At 44.6% G+C, this 12523-nt stretch overlaps 1 long non-coding RNA gene across 1 annotated transcript in view; it reads left to right on the forward strand.

Moving 5' to 3' along the window:
- LOC148596376 (uncharacterized) overlaps nt 1-10625 on the forward strand; it is a 46246-nt gene extending 35621 nt beyond the window's left edge. The window contains exon 2 of the long non-coding RNA XR_015913362.1: nt 10539-10625. This is a non-coding gene — a long non-coding RNA (uncharacterized LOC148596376). The remainder of the gene's footprint in view (nt 1-10538) is intronic.
- The last annotated feature ends 1898 nt before the right edge of the window (nt 10626-12523 follow it).

The following is a 12523-nucleotide window of genomic DNA, read 5'->3' on the forward strand; positions in this document are numbered from 1 at the left end:
TGCCCTTATACCTGTTGGCTCTCCTTTGCCTTCCGGTTTAGAAATCTGTCCACAACCTTTCTGATTGTAAGTGTCCTTAGCACCGTTCTGCTCTGTCGGTTAGAGGAAGTCTGTCCCTCTGGCACAGGCCCTCTTTCTTCTTAGAAGTGTCCATAGCTCCTGATGAATCTGAACTCCTGACAAATCAACCGTCTCCTCAGCCAGGTATTAACATTTGGCTTTTCTGCCTCTCTTTCCAGTCCTACACTGGGGTAATGAGTGTGTTTTCAAGGAATCTTCCTGGTCTTTAATTCCTTTTGAACAGACTAAATTTTGCTTCTAGAATCTCTTTCCTGCCAAAATAGAGTAGGGTCTTTCTCCATACTGGCTGAAAACCAGCTCAGACTCCTGGCCCCTCTGCCACCTCAGTCACCATGTAATCCTCTCCAGGGTCACAGTCCCACCTACCTATTTGTCGAGGCTAGAAACCGCCTTCAAGTCTGATTCCCATTTTTAGAGGTCCTAACTGTTGGCCGGACACTGGTGTCTGAGTGTGTGTGGAGGCCGAGTCGCAGATGTCCTTGTTGTTTCCTTCCGTGCTGACCGTTGTGACTCTCCATGGAGTCCTCACCAGCGGAGCAGCCAGTGCCAGTTCACCCTCAGGATTCTGCACTTCAGTCTCAAGGCCAGATATCCCAATGCCTTAGTCCTTTCTTAAATACCTTCCTGATCTGTTTGCTCTATTGCTTTTGGCAGAATGCTATGAGTTTAAAAGGCCATCCACAGCTTTTGCTATATTTTTATTTTGTTTTACAGCTGCCGGCCTGAGGCAGCAGCTCTGACTAGGTTGTGGACAAGTAGAAGATTCCAGCAAATGGGCATTAGGATCTGATGGACAGACTCCACCTTGCACGCTCTTGGGAGGCATCGTGATTTGTCATCATCTGCTCTGTGTGTTTGTATCTCCTGTGTGCATGCTTTGCAGCTGAGCTCCAAACCAAGCACAGGAACATCTCCAAGGAAGCTCATGCATTCTGGTAGTCCAGGTTTGCTGCATGGTTCAGCTGTCTGCACATGTGTTGTGGGTAGGGTATAGTATGTAGGCTCTAGCTGCTTAGGAACTTTTGATGATACCCTCTTCTGCAGTCTGGCCTGCTAGGTTTTAAAATGAGATGCTCTGAAGTCAGACATAACCACACCATAGATAGGTTCCTCACAGTCTGGCCTGCAGTGTAGTGCTTATGGTCTTCTCTAGTTTGTAGTCACTTCTAGGTTTTCAAGATTTTCAGGTGCTGATCTTGCTCTATTAACCTAGAGGCAGGCAGTGGATTTGTTTTATTTAAAGGCCATTTCATGGCAGAACTAGGCCGCAGTTCCAACTGAGTTCTTTTGAGTCTGCTCTCTCTCAATTCTTCTGTGCTACTCACCTGTGGGATGTGCAGCCAAAATGGAAGTTAATGAAAATGAAGAGGAAGGATGTTCTTGACACAGTGTTGTTAGGGCGCTGATGTTCTGGCAATGCTGGGGATACCACAGCAATGTCATTTCACTGGTCACAGCTAGCCTGATTTTCCAGGTGATGTGTGGCAAGTCACCGCTGATCACCTTAACGTTTTCTAGATTTTCTGCCTCTTGACAAAACCATCTCTTGCTGCAGCACTTTAGTCTGGAATTTTGTAAATTATCTCCAGATTTATTTTTTCCTTCTAACCATGCCTGAAGGGCCTAACATATTTCTCTAGAGGGTTGCGATAAGAGACGATGGATCAAAATTGGAGGGGTGCATGTGTGCCTGTGATTAACATGGCCAAAGTGTGTTTCTTTTTTGACTTTGCCATCCTTCTCTGTCTCACGTAGTCATAAGTAAGTTAAGTGCTTTGCAATCTGTGGAATGTGTTTTCACATGACCACCATCTGGGCTGCTATTCCTCTGGCCTCTTGCACCTTTCTTTGTTGTCTGGGTTACTGATAGTTGTTTATCTGGTGGTGTTTGATTTTAGCTTTCTCCATCGACTGCTCGACAAGTTACACCTAGAAGCTTTCTCTAATTTTATCTTTGAGGTTTACACTTTTTTTTTTAGCCCTAACAAATATATGTGAGTTTTACAGTTTATTCCTGTCACTCCACTGTATTTCGCTTTCAACAAGTGAGTGTTTGTTTATAGGAGGAGTTATCAGTCAGGAATAACTCCACTTGGCAGGAGTTCACATTGGGAATTCGCTCCCTTTAGAAATGGGTGCACATTATTTGCCCTGTTGTTTCAGAATACATGTCTTATCAGGCAGTCTTCAGGCTTAACTCTCCTTTCCATTTTCTTCCTCTTATCTGAATACAGTGTCCTGTGCAGAACAAGCCTCCAATTTCAGCTGTCATCCAACCTGCCTTCTGTTTCAGCTGAGATGACTCCAAGGACTGTTGGACCAGTCCCTGGGAACACTGAACTGACCAAATCCGGGTGTACTCCAGGTTTCACTTCCTTAACCCTCCTTTTATTCTATTCCCTCGTATATTAATCAAGTATCTTTGTTTCTGAGCAGTGCGTTCCTTTCTTGGCTTTCTTTTGGTTCTGAGGTGAGGAGCACAGGTAAGTTTTGAACACAGAGGCACTCTTTCATGCTCTATACGTAATATCTCTTCCCTGCAGCTGGGAACAGTGATTTCTAAAGCTTCCTGCAGGCCTTGGTTCGGTGTGTGTCAGTGTGATGTGCTGCTCCACTTGCTTTGCTCTGCTTATGGGTAATTTGATAAGTGATAAACATGGCCTGCAAGGAATGCCAGCACTGTCGTTCATGCCATTCCAGTTCACATCTTCATTTCATCTGGAAAAGCCACTGTGTCAGCTACTAATGGACTTTCTAGCTTCCCTTGCTGAAAATAGGCACTTGTCTCTTCAACTCTTTTGTGTAGGTGAATGACATCTTATGATGTTTTGAAATTGTTATTTTTTTTATTTAGCATTAAATCTTGGGCAATATTCTCTTAATTCCATGATCTGGAGAACGAGATACATACCACAGGCTACTGTTGTCTGTGGACTAGAGACGCCTACCCTTGAATTAGAGCACATTAGAATTGAGAGTGATGTGAGTTGTGTTTATAGATGAACGTAAAGAAAGAGAGAAGAAAAGACAGTAGCTAAAAGAACAGAGGAAAGAGAAATACTGAAGCAGCATCTGTAAAACACTGAATTCAACCCAACAGTGTCATTCTGCTTACTTCACTCCTGCATCCACATTTTATTCAAAAAGCTTGCGTTAAGTTTCATTATACAGAAAACTGAAGTTGTAAAATTGCTAGATCATAACAATAGCCAGCTTGGCAAGACACTGGCACTTTAGCATAATCCTGACCACTTCAGTTGCTTCTTTTCTGTTTTTCCTGAAGCTTCCTCTTCTTTCTCTATCTCCATATTCCTGCCCTTACACTAATCCTTTCCATTCCCAGCTGCCTTTTGCCTCTTACCCACCACATGTGCCTCCTCCCGCTGCTTCTCTCATCTCTAATAACTTTTCCTGTCCTTTAATTTTAATTCTCTTTAAAGGAGAGGATCCAGCAGCACTGGAGTGTGCCAGGAAGGCTAGCAGCAGCTTAGCCAAGGCTGTGCCATGGCATCTCACTCAGAATTGCTCAACTATTGCCAGACAGGCTGGTGCTTTCAGAGAAGTCAAATGGCCATGACTGAATTGGGGTGACGGGGAGAGGTGAGGTGTTACTGCAGATCACCAAAGGCAGTATATGGGCTCTCTCTTGTGCTAGACTTGCACAGGACCTGAAGCATCAGCCTTTTGGATGCTTTTCTTCTGCTGTGGCACGAAGGGCAGCACAGCTGGAGAAGCCCCTGGCAGCTCTGCTTTCATGTGCCCCAAGTAAACCAGGCTCCATCGCACTCGGTGGGAAGAGACCTGTGTAGCCCCGCTGGGAAGCTGGTCTTGGCGTTCCGTGGGTGCCGTGTTGTCCCGTTGCGCGCTCGGGGTGTAGCAGAAGAGATGTTCTGTTCTCTGTCAGCATGAACAACGAGGCAGGGCCGCTCGGGGACGCTTTGTGCGGACACGACCGCGGGAGCGAGGCTCGTTTTGGGGTTCGGATGGGGCTGTTGGGTCTGGCTGCTGGTCGGATCAATGAAGACTGGTGAGAGCAGGGCCAGGCCCTGGGAGCCGGGCTGGCTGCCGCGCGGCGCGGACCCACCACTGCTTTTAACACTAGAGGTCACTCTGCGACCGAGGATGGGAGCCTGGCGTTGGGGGCCTCGCGAAGGTCAGCGGCTGCTAATCCGCAGAAATCGCTCAACTACGAGCAAAATTTGTACCTAATTACGGACCGCTTTGATGGGGCATTGCCTCTATCCTTAGCTCAGAGCACCGATTTCCTACGGGGCGGGAGGAAAAGAATTTAAGTGACATGGCTTAAAAGAGCACCCAGACCAAGGCCAGTGTTTTGGGCACAAACTCTGGACTCTTTCCAAGTGCTGGGATGGGCAGCATTCCCTGCAGCATCCCACAGCCTCGCACCTACCTGCCTCCCCTACCCTCCGCTCAGTGCAGTTTTCCTGTGAGCATGGGCAGGAATTCATTTAGTCAATGCTGCCTAGCAAGCCTGGGGGAAAGATGGATTTAAAACAATCACCAGACATCTGCGTGCTAAACTCTGGCAAACCTATAGCGAAAGGATTTAATTTTATTCCCTAATAATCCCTTTCCTCTCAAACAGGTCAGACTAGAGAGGCTGTTGCTGCAGCTTGCAGCCTCACTGGTTTTGTTGTTACTGGTTTCAGGGCTGGTTAGTTGTCACATCTTGGTGAGAAGTCTTACTTTTATTATCATTTTATTGATCTCCTTTGCTCTGGCCACTCAGGGATGGTCTCTCTGTTTTGCAAACTCCCTGCAAACACCTCTGCAGAACCTGTTCTGCGTGAAAGATTCATGTGGCTTCTTCTCCCTGAAGAGACAGATGGTTTTGGGGTCAGCTGCAACTACTTGTAAATAGGTATTTAGCAATTAATTTTGATGGAAAACAATAAGAAAAAATGACTTGCTCCCATCTGATTTTTTTCTTCCTCATTGCAAAATATGCCTCATTTTGACCAATAAATAAAGCATGCTCTCACCCTGCCCCCAGCCTCCCAAAGGAGCAAAATAGAATGCTTGATATGAAGCTGAACGAAACATGTCAGTTGACCCGAAGCATTTTTGCTAAGTTTCTTTTTTTCACTTTGGCCATGAAAGGAGAGGGCAGTTATATGCACAGCTTTATTTGTGAGCCTTTTCTTTGCTCCTGTGAAGACCAGGTGCCTGCTGGTGGGGGAAGGAATGTGCCCCAAATTCCTTTTTCTCCATGGAACATGCCGTTAATGACTCTGTTTTGCTGGAGGTTTCCAGGGCTCTCAGGAGGGTTTTGTGGCAGGAGGAGGCTGTGCACTTCCCCCATTAGGGCAGGTACCTGGTTGGGGCTGGATTCCACGGTGGTGCAAACATCTCACAAATCTAGTCAGAAATAATTGGGATAACAGGGACTCCTTAGTCTTCGCTCAGTCGAGGGTCACAGGACGTCAGATTTGACTTTGCTCTTGAAGCCAGCTAATGTACTGGAAATGCCTTCATTTTCTCCCTCTGGAGGCATGGGTTCAAATCTGTCATAAATTACAAGTGACACAGGTTCAGTAGTCTTAATTAAATCCCATGAGGTTATTTTTGTGTATCAACACTCCCCTTCTGCTGCCTCGTGCCCCGCTTGGAGCAGCTGAAGGGCAAGGAGGACTCCAGCACGGTGGCTGCAAGTTCCCCGTGTGGCATTAGGCAGCCCGCCTGAGGTCAGGGCTGGGGATCCACCCCGGCTCTATCCGATCTGCTATCACTTCTCCCTTGAACTTGTAATGTACTGTCTATTCTTTGTACATTTAAGGCATTCAAGCCCGTGCAAGATCATTGTTCCTTGTAGGGAGATAACCGACCATAGAGGATTTCTGTTATCTGCAGCATCTCTCCAGGCTGGAATCCATTGATTTCCGATCTCCTCTCTGAAGGTGTAGGATGGGGGTGATCGATGCCGCGGTGCCGATGTGGGCAACGCGTGCCCCTAATCTGCATTATCAACAGCCCCCTTGCTGATATCCTGAGCTGACCTGGTCATGACTGTCTCTTAGAAAGATAAATTCGCTGGCTGTTGCTAACATGAGTTGAAAGCCTTTAAAATAGGAACGAATCAGCTTCCGTGCTGCTCTTGCAGGGAGGGACTAGGCTGATTCCAACCTCCCTTAAGCTAATGCTTTTGTAAATGCACTGTATGTTGCTAGCATTTCTTTTCGCTTGGATTTAAATTAAAAGCTTTAATTGGTCTCCTGATTTTTCTAGCAGCCAGCTTAAATAGGGAAAAAAAAGAAAGCTTAAAAAAAAAGAGCCCAATAACATGCCACTTAGAAAAGAACTGTTTAGAGAGCAGGTTTTTATTTAATAAACAGTGATCAATTGAATTGATTAACCATGAACACATTACAGCAGGGTTTGTTGTTGCTGCTGCTGATAATTGCAGTTCATGTGCATGAGAATATTAAATGGCTGTTTGCAGGATCATTTTCATGCTCTTTTCATTTAACAGAATGGAGAAAACAACAACTGTTGACAGTGATTTTGGTTAGGACTCAAGTGCTGCAGACTGTGCCCTCAGGATGCCTGTGCAATAACTCTATCAATTGTGGCCATTTACTCTGCACTTCCAGACATTTCTGCAAACCTTGCAGCTGTTTTTTTACTAATTCGCTTGGTAATTAGATCTTATCACGCTGGCTCCATGGCTTTACATAAACTGTAAGCATTTGGAGCTGCCATGTAAGACATTTTAGAGTTGCCTGTGTTGATCTGCACCGCTCTGCAAAGATCAAGGTATTCTCAGAAAGCAGTAGAAGTACTGAAGCAGTTGTAACAAATTAGTTCCTGCTGATTTAAGAACATTTCCATGAAGGAAACGAGTTCCTTCACTTAAATTAACCACTGGAAGCCAAGTCGCATTGATGGGTTGCATTCTGCAGGATGCTGAGCATAAACTAGGAGCTCTGCTGCTTCTGCCCTCCTCTCCCCTCTTCTCTGATAAATGTCTTTGCATTCAGTTGGAGTGAAAGGCATCCATAAAAGTATTTTATTGTTTTTGATATCACATGGATGTTAAGGTTAGAGGAAAAACATACAGCTGATCTCCAAAGACTAAGGTCTGTCTGGGATTCCCTGCTTCCCATGGAAGATGCCAGTAAAAACTGCAGAGTTGGTTCCATTGGAAGCAAGAGAGAAGTCTGCAAGGATGATCTTTACTCCTACAGCAGTTCAGCAAGTTGTTATAACATGGTTTATACAGTACTGTCTTCTCAACAAAACCATGGCTATATCTTAGTTTGTACTTATGCCAGCAATGCTATTATGGATCCTTGGGTGAATATTAAATTGAATTTATCCTGTGAAGTGTAATAATTTCAGAAAAGGAGTGATTTGGATCAGTCAAATATACTCAGCATACATTTGTGGTGCAAATTTTGGCGTTTTCCAGAAGCGGATGCAGTAATGCAGCCCTTAGAAAAAGCCAGCGTGCCCAGCAGAAAAGGATTCGGTGTCACATGGTGACCTTCAGCCCCAGTGAGCAAACAGAAATGCTTTTGCTGCCTTAGGTAAGTGCAGTATCTGGAAAAAAAAAGAATGTAAATATATATCTAGCATATATATGTAACAGATATCTAGGTATATCAGGCATTTGAAAGTTATTTCAGTAGTAAACCATTGAGAAATTTTGTGGTCAGTGTCAACCTTTGATTCAAATATATTGCAAGTTTAGAAAAGTTTGGTTTGAAATTTTTAAAGTAGCACTGCCCTGCCTCCCAGACAAGTCCTCCAAGCCACTCACGGCTGACGTGCTCGTAAAGTTCCATGATGGGGCTGATACAAGCCCTGCAGGGGGATGGATCCCAGGATGACTGAATGAGGAGAGCAACACATGCCACTGGGGTTTAATAACAGCAAAAATAATACCAATAATCTTTTTTTTTATTTTTAATTTAAATGAGTCCAAACTTCTGGGGTATATCTGCATTGCAGAATATAGAGGTAGCTACCCTGGCTGTGGACAAATGCTGGATGTGGAGCGGTCAGACCCATGTGATGATCTAATGAGTGCAGGAATCAAGCGCTTGGATTCAGAAGCGACGCTGTGCTGCTGTTCCAGAGCTGCTCTGCTCCCTCCTCGGTGCCGCGTAGCTATCGCTTGAGGTGATCCGGAGGATTTGTTGTATTCCAAGGACAGTTTCCCATGGACGTGCTCCTCGGTCCGGGCCTGGGGGCACATCTGCCCATGGCCAAGCAGCAAGGCTGGCAGCAGGGAGGAAGCTCTTCTTCCTGTTATATGGAGAGAATTTACTCCCCAGGTTCTGAAAGCTCTGTGTGAACTTCAATATGATGGTGACAATTTTAATCAAAGAAACGTGCTGTGGATGTCACCTGCATTTTTATCCAGACCTCTTTGACAGAAATAGAATTGAGAGTGTTGCTGGAGACAGGACAGAAAAACCCACTCCCAGATTCATTTTGCTTGCTGGTTTTCTGCTTCCATAATTACCTCTAAACATAATTATGGGCAAGATAAATGACATTTTTAGCTTTGGTCTTTAAAGACAAGAGTTAATTTCAGGCTTTGACCAGAACTATGTTAATTAGCCTCTACTCACTCTCTTTGTACGGAAGTACATCACCCAGGACTTAGCATAGGTTGCCTCTCCTGTATCTTTGAGTAATGAAAGGACACGGTGTGGCAACCAAATCAAGGGCTGCTGCATTAACAAGGCCACTTTTCTGCCCATTTATCATCTATTAAAGGTGCACTAGTTTGTAAAGTAACACCACCTTCAGCAGGGCCACCACGAACGACTCCTCATTTATTTTCTGCATGGTTTAAGTTGGAGCTAGACCCACCTTGTACCTCAGAGGTGACAGCCAGTAAGAAAAAGTACACTAATTGAGACATCTCAAGGGAGAAATAGAAGAAAACTGAAAAGGTAATTAGAATGAGACGATTTCAAGCTGGGTAAGTAAAATCGAATGGAGGTGCATATTAGGGGCTGTTACAGATGAGAAAGAAAGTACTTGGCGAATAAAAAAAAGAAAAATGAATATTAGAGAACAGAGCACCCTTTTCACACTTGAAGAATAGAGGAGAGAGATAAAAATAATGTAACAGTGAAGATACAGGCTGGTTGAAAAAAAAATCTCCAGAAATATGAAGGACATATTTAAATGTAAGAGAGAAAGAATGGGGAAAAATAATAGAGCAGATCAATTACTAGAGCTGTAGCCAAGGAAGGTAAAACTGTCAGGAATATTTTTGGAGCTGTGGAAATGTCTCCTTCCTTGGTGGGGGATGTAGAGTGTGTTTGGTGTGTGTAGGAGGGGTTTCTTTGGGGGGTTAACACAATATTTGAATGTGTTGCAGTGCCAGTAGCCCAAAAGGAGAGCTGGGGTGAATGCTTGCATGAGCAGAGATGGATTAATTAGATGGCATTTAGCACAGCTGCTAGCTAATGCGAGAGGCTTTTCTAGCGCATGGAGGCTCTGCCCCTCGACAACATCGTCCTCATGTCTCTGGCTTCAATGCCAGTAGTTAGTGACATGTTAAGGTACAATCGCATTTTTTTGCATGTGGAACCTTCCCATACCTGTTGAAAAATAGTCACCTGGGTTACCCCCGAGATATTCCTGCCTCTCCATTGGTAGGTAGAGGAGATGGAGAGTAGCTTCCTTGTGGCTTGAACCAAGAATGTAGGACCCCCGAGCCAGGGCTGTTGCGGATGGGAGTTAACCCTGAAAGACCCATGGCCTGAAGAGCCACTGGGCTGCAAAGACCAAAGCGAATCTACGTATCACGAGGCAACGCTGCAAAGAGGCATCGGAGCTAACCCTAAACGAGAAAACTTTGCTTGCATCCTCCAGCAAATGATGCAGGGGGAATCAGGAGGCGTTATGTGTCTGGATGTCTTTGTGGGGCTGGACATGTTCTCATTAGAACTTGTTTGTACAGTGTAATGTACAACTAATGTATTTAACAAGCAGTTGATACTAAATTATATCCTGAAACTGAATACGTGCTGTCTTCAAAGTTAATATGTGCTTATTACGGAAATGGAATCTTCTGATTCCAAACACAGTGTTTGCGTTTTGAGATATCACCTGTCTCCCTAGGGCATTTTTCCAGTGTTTTAGCTGTTAGGTTTTTATTCTTCAGCTCACTGACAAAACAGGTGGAAAAATGTTTGCTGTTTCATAAAAAAAAATTGTACTGGTTTTTGCTGAAAGTTTTGAAAGCTTTGAAGAAGTTAGTGACACATTGGCACTGCTTAAAAACTTGAAGCACTTAATCAAAATCTATTTTCATGTTTCCATTTTTTTCATTTTTAAGAAAACTTGCCTAAAATCGGGAATATATGAACATTTTAATTACATTTCAGACCCTGATTCTGTTCTTTTGGAGAAATAACTGGAGGCAATTGACAGCTTGCTAAAATTGAGAGAGAGGAAGAAATGCTCCCAAAAAGTTTTTTTAAAAAAAAAAAAGGGATTTCAACACTCAAGGAGAAGGCAGGTATTTCAAAGCAAAAATGTGTCAGCAATTTAAAACAAAATGGAAAACCAGTCCCGGAATGTAGGCATATCTTGACTATTTCACATTATTTAAAAAGTCATTTGTATGGCAAGAGCATTCGTGAACAGTCAGGATTGTAACATTTTGTGCTAGATGCTGTTCAAAGAAAGAAAGAAAATGTTGATCCCCACCCTAAGCTAATTGACTTAGCTGCACAAATGGTCTAAACATATATTTTCAGGATAACAAATGAATGTGTACTTCTCTTTTGCAAGATACGGTCTTCTGCACAAGAAAACAGGGGCTAGTTCAGTAGAAAATGACAGTGCTGTTAGTAGCAGAGCTTCAAAGATCACAAACTTGCTCGAAGGATTTGAAAAACAAAGAAAACCCTGTGGCAGAATATTCTTCTTCATTCATCATTTGAAAACCTGCATCTGAAAGTGCTAAGAACAAATTATTTTCAGTATGAGTTAGCCCCAGGGGATTTGATAAAAGGGGCTTTTCTTTTCCAGCTGGCTAATGAAACGTGCTCTGTAGAAGACCTCGGTGGCTTGGGCTGCAGTTCTGCGGCTCCCCCAGACTCCGTGAGCTCTTGTCATGCGGGGAACCAGAATACAAGTATGTGTCACTGGCCTGAACCAGTGTGGGAGCTGGGCAGACAGTGCTCATTCATCAGCTCTGTAAGCCAGGAATGCTCCCAGGGAAAAGTGGAAAACAGATTAATATCCCATCTCCAAGTTCCTGTAGGTTCTCCAGTGCTGAACTGTTCAAAGTAAGGAAAGCAACTTTCAGAGCTGGGAGAGATTTGTCTTGCTGCCACACTGCGGATAGCATTGCACAGATGGTTTTCTTAAAAAGCAAGCTATTTAGGAGTCTGCCTTAACATTGTTAAACAAGCATTTACCAGAGCCACTTTCTGAGGTCCAACTTGAAGATTTGGGATTTACACCGATGTCCCTGAGACAGGAGTTTAGGAGCACAATAACACTGTCACAGATGTGCAGATCTGTCATGGCAAGAGCAGTGCTTGGATCTGCTGTCCTGATAGAGCAAAAAGACAGACTGTCTTCAAGGCCCAGCAACAAGTCCTGTGTTTAAAGGAAAAGGAGGGAAGGGAAAAGGGGTCTCTATTTCAGACCCAGCACAAGCGAGGGAGCCTTTTCTCTTTCCTCTATGCTAACCAGAAAACGAGCACTCGGACAGTTCTTTTGGCTCCTCCAGGGTAATGGTTGCAGCACCATTGCAAACGCAAGACTGTGCGTTTTGTCCCTGCGCACTCTCCCCAACGTTGGCAGGTCCTCCTCCTCTCTTCACAACCTCTCAGGTCCTGAAGAGAGACAGGTCTGTGAGTACGGGCATTGCACCCCTGTGCAGCTTAGCCCCTGTTTACCCACAGGGAATACAACAGAGCTGCTGCCGCCGTCATCCATCCATCCATCCGTCCGTCCGTCCTTTCCCCCCGGCCCATCTTGCTGCATGAGGAGGGCCTACTAAAACACGAGTGCCACACACTGTGGAAATCACTCTTCCTCCCAGCGACCAACGCTGGCTTCCTTCCTCAGGAGGAGACCCAGACCTCCTTTGTTGCCTCCCCCCAGAACACCCTACACTCCTTGACGGACATTTCCTCCTGGCACCAGCTGGTGATCCACTTACCAGCAACAAGATTGATCGCTCTGAGAAATGGCAGCATCCAGCAGACTCGTGAATGACTTGTTTCCCAACGAAGTAGTAGGAAATTGTTTTCCCTCATGTCAATGATTTTTGTTATTTGTTTGCTCATGCTGTTGTAGGGTGGCCCCTTGAACTATGTGGGCAGTCAGCATATGGGATCCGTTTGAATGTGCTCCCATTTCCTTCCATGCAATTAAACAGTATCACGGTGGCTGGCCACAGATGTAAGCAAACAATGTTAAATTAGTTGTGTTATCAATA

This window comes from Tinamus guttatus, unplaced genomic scaffold (genome assembly GCF_059628265.1).
Source record: "Tinamus guttatus ecotype Peru unplaced genomic scaffold, ASM5962826v1 Tinamus_guttatus_pri_ptg000004l, whole genome shotgun sequence".
NCBI lineage: Eukaryota > Metazoa > Chordata > Aves > Tinamiformes > Tinamidae > Tinamus > Tinamus guttatus.